This window comes from Mandrillus leucophaeus, unplaced genomic scaffold (genome assembly GCF_000951045.1).
Source record: "Mandrillus leucophaeus isolate KB7577 unplaced genomic scaffold, Mleu.le_1.0 Scaffold809, whole genome shotgun sequence".
NCBI classification, from domain to species: Eukaryota; Metazoa; Chordata; class Mammalia; order Primates; family Cercopithecidae; genus Mandrillus; species Mandrillus leucophaeus.
Genome location: NW_012108797.1, coordinates 34,241 through 37,413, shown reverse-complemented (window position 1 = coordinate 37,413; position 3,173 = coordinate 34,241).

The window sequence follows — 3,173 nt, the reverse complement described above, 5'->3', positions numbered from 1 at the left end:
GTGAAAAAAAGATGAATAATTTAATAAATGTGATTGGGACAGTTGTTTCCCTTCTCAGAGGAAAATCTAGATCCATGCCCTATACAAAATAAAGTCTAGATGTATAAAAGTCCAAAGTACAAAATCGAAATCTTAAAACCAATAAGAAATCATGTCCTCAGAATAATTTCCTAAACAAAATCCCAAAACACAAGTTTTAAAGGAAAAGATTGATATATATTTGATTCCACAAACATCGTATAATGAAAAAAATGAGAAATAACGTTAGTGTTAAAAGACGAGCAATGATTGGTACAGGATTTTTGGAAAGCTAGTTGGCTCTATCTACTGAAGCTGAACCTATGCATTCCCTACGACCAGCAACTCCACTTCTTGGTATATACCCAAGAAAAATGCATATGTATATTCACTAATGACATTATGAATATGCTCATACAGCATCATTTGTAATAGCCTCACACTGAAAAAAAAAAAAAAAAAACAAGTGTCCACAAACAGTAGAATGAATAAATAAATTGCAGTATATTCATACATTAAAATGTAGCACATAATGGAGAATTAACTACAAATTCACGACAACATGGATGAATCTCACAAACCTAATGTTGAGCAAAAGAAGCCAGACACAGAGGAGTATATACTGAAAGATCCCATTTATTTAAAGCAGAAAAGAGGCAAAACTAATAATCAGGAGAGTGGTTATCATCCTTGGGCATAGTGACTGGAAAGGGGCACAAAAGAAGCTTGTGGCGGGGCAGGGGGATGTTGGTAATGTACTGTGTCTTGATCTGAGAGCTGGTTATATGGGTGTCTTTACTTTGTGAACATTTATCAAGATGTACACCTAAGATATGTATGTATGTCTATTGTACTTGAATAAAACAGTTTGAAAATCTGCCTAACAGGATACTTTCTTATATATGGCTCTCACCAGTAGAGTTGCATGCATACCAAAAGTCATGTGTTTCCTCAAACAGGTTTATTTCAGTTACATTTGTTGTAAATGAACATAATGTGTATGCAAAAAAGAAGACCAGCAACAGATTTAGAGAAACTTTTTGCAACATATATTGCTGACCAATAATTTGATACAGAATATGCAAAGAACCCCTAAGAAGCAATACTTAAAAAACAAACAACTTAAAGGATGAACAGGTAAATGACCTGAAAAGGTACTTCACAGAAGAGGAAATGTGTATAACCAGGAAACCTATAAAAAGATGCTTATCCTTTTTCATGTCCTTTACAGGGACATGGATGAAGCTGGAAGCCACCATTCTCAGCAAACTAATATAGAAACAGAAAACCAAACACCACATGTTCTCACTGATAAGTGAGAGTTGAACAATGAGAACATTTGGGGACAGGGAGGGGAACATCACACACTGGGGCCTGTTGGGGAGCGGGGGGCAAGGGGAGGGATAGCATTAGGAGAAATACCTAATGTAGATGACGGGTTGATGGGTGAAGCAAACCACCATGGCACATGTATACCTATGTAACAAACCTGCACGTTCTGCACATGTATCCCAGAACTTAAAGTCTAATTTAAAAAAAGATGCTCATCCTCATGAAATAATCTGGGACATACAGATTCAAACACTAGGGAGATACTCACTTTCACCTATTAGATTGGCTAAACAAGTCTGAAAATACAAATATTGGCAAGAATGTGGGAAAATGGAACTCATACACTGCTGGTATGAATATAAATTGATGCAATTACTGTGGAAACTTATTTGGCAGTGTGTAGTCAGGTTGAAGATGCATGTACTGTGTCATCTAGCAATTTCAATTCTAGGAGACATGTTTATAGACTAATAGGAGGCTACTGCAAGAACATTAACTGCAGCATTTTTTGTAATGGAAAAAATGGAAGCAACTTATGCATTAATGAACTATGGAATATTCATATAACGGAATATTATATATTGCTTAAGTGCACCTCTATCTGTTACAGTATAAACATAGGTAAAATGTTTAGAAATTCATAATGTTGGGTGAAAAGTCATAATGTTTTGTAAAAGAACAAGTTGTAGAAGATTACACAAAGATATGCTCTAACTTGTCATAATGCAAAAATCACCAGAAAATGATTCATTTAACAAATCTTTATTGTAGGCACAATTCTAGGTACTTGGGATCAGTGAACAAAGCAGAGATCTCTTCCCTTGTAGACCTTACATTTCAATGGGGGAAGACTGAAATAAAATAATTAGCATAAGTAAATAAATTATATAATGTGTTAGATGGTGATGAAGCAAAAGCAGAGGATGGTAAGGGGGATAGAGAAAACAGGGTGGGCAGTTTGCAGCATTAAGTAGGATGCTTCAGGTAGGTCTCATTGATATAGTGAGATGTGAGCCTTGAAAATGTGAGAGAATTTAAATGAGTGGATCTATTGGAAAAGAGCACTCCTTCCTGGAGGAACAGACATTGCCACGGTCCTATGGCAAGTGTGAGCCCGGGCTGTTTGTAGAATAGCAAGAAGGCCACAGCTGTGGCAGAACGAGGGCAGAAGAGATCAGGGATATAATGGAGAACTAGAAAATGTCAGGCTTCTGCAGGGACTTTGACTCTGATTCCAAGTGGAATATGGTGTCTTTGCAAGATTTTGAGCAGAGAAATGCCATGATTTGATTTACATTTTAAAATGATCACTTTAATTTTTGTGTTGAGAATGTACCACTACAGGGGAATGAGAGTAGAAGCAGAGAGGCATGTTAGAAAGCTGTTGTAGTTATCCAGATGATGATGGTGGATTCGACCTTACATGTACCAATGGAGATGGCGAGAAGTGATTGGATTTTGGATGCATTTTGAAATGGAGCCAAAATGATTTCCTGATGGATTGGAGAGAAAGAAAGAAATTGAAGGTGATGTTAAGGTTTTTGGCTCAAGCCAATGTACAGCTGGAGTTGCCATCAATTGAAGTGAGGAAGGCAGTAGGAGCAATAGGTCTTAGAGAATAGATCAGGAGTTCTACCTATGACAGTTTGAGTTTGAAATGTCCATTAGACATCTGAATGGAGGTGCTGAGTAGGCAGTTGTATATATCAGACAGGAGTTTAGGATGAAGATCTGGCCTGCAGACATGAATTTGGAAGTTAACCTAGAAATATTTTGTATTAGCTATTGGACTGAAAGAGATCACCAAGGGAGTATACATACGA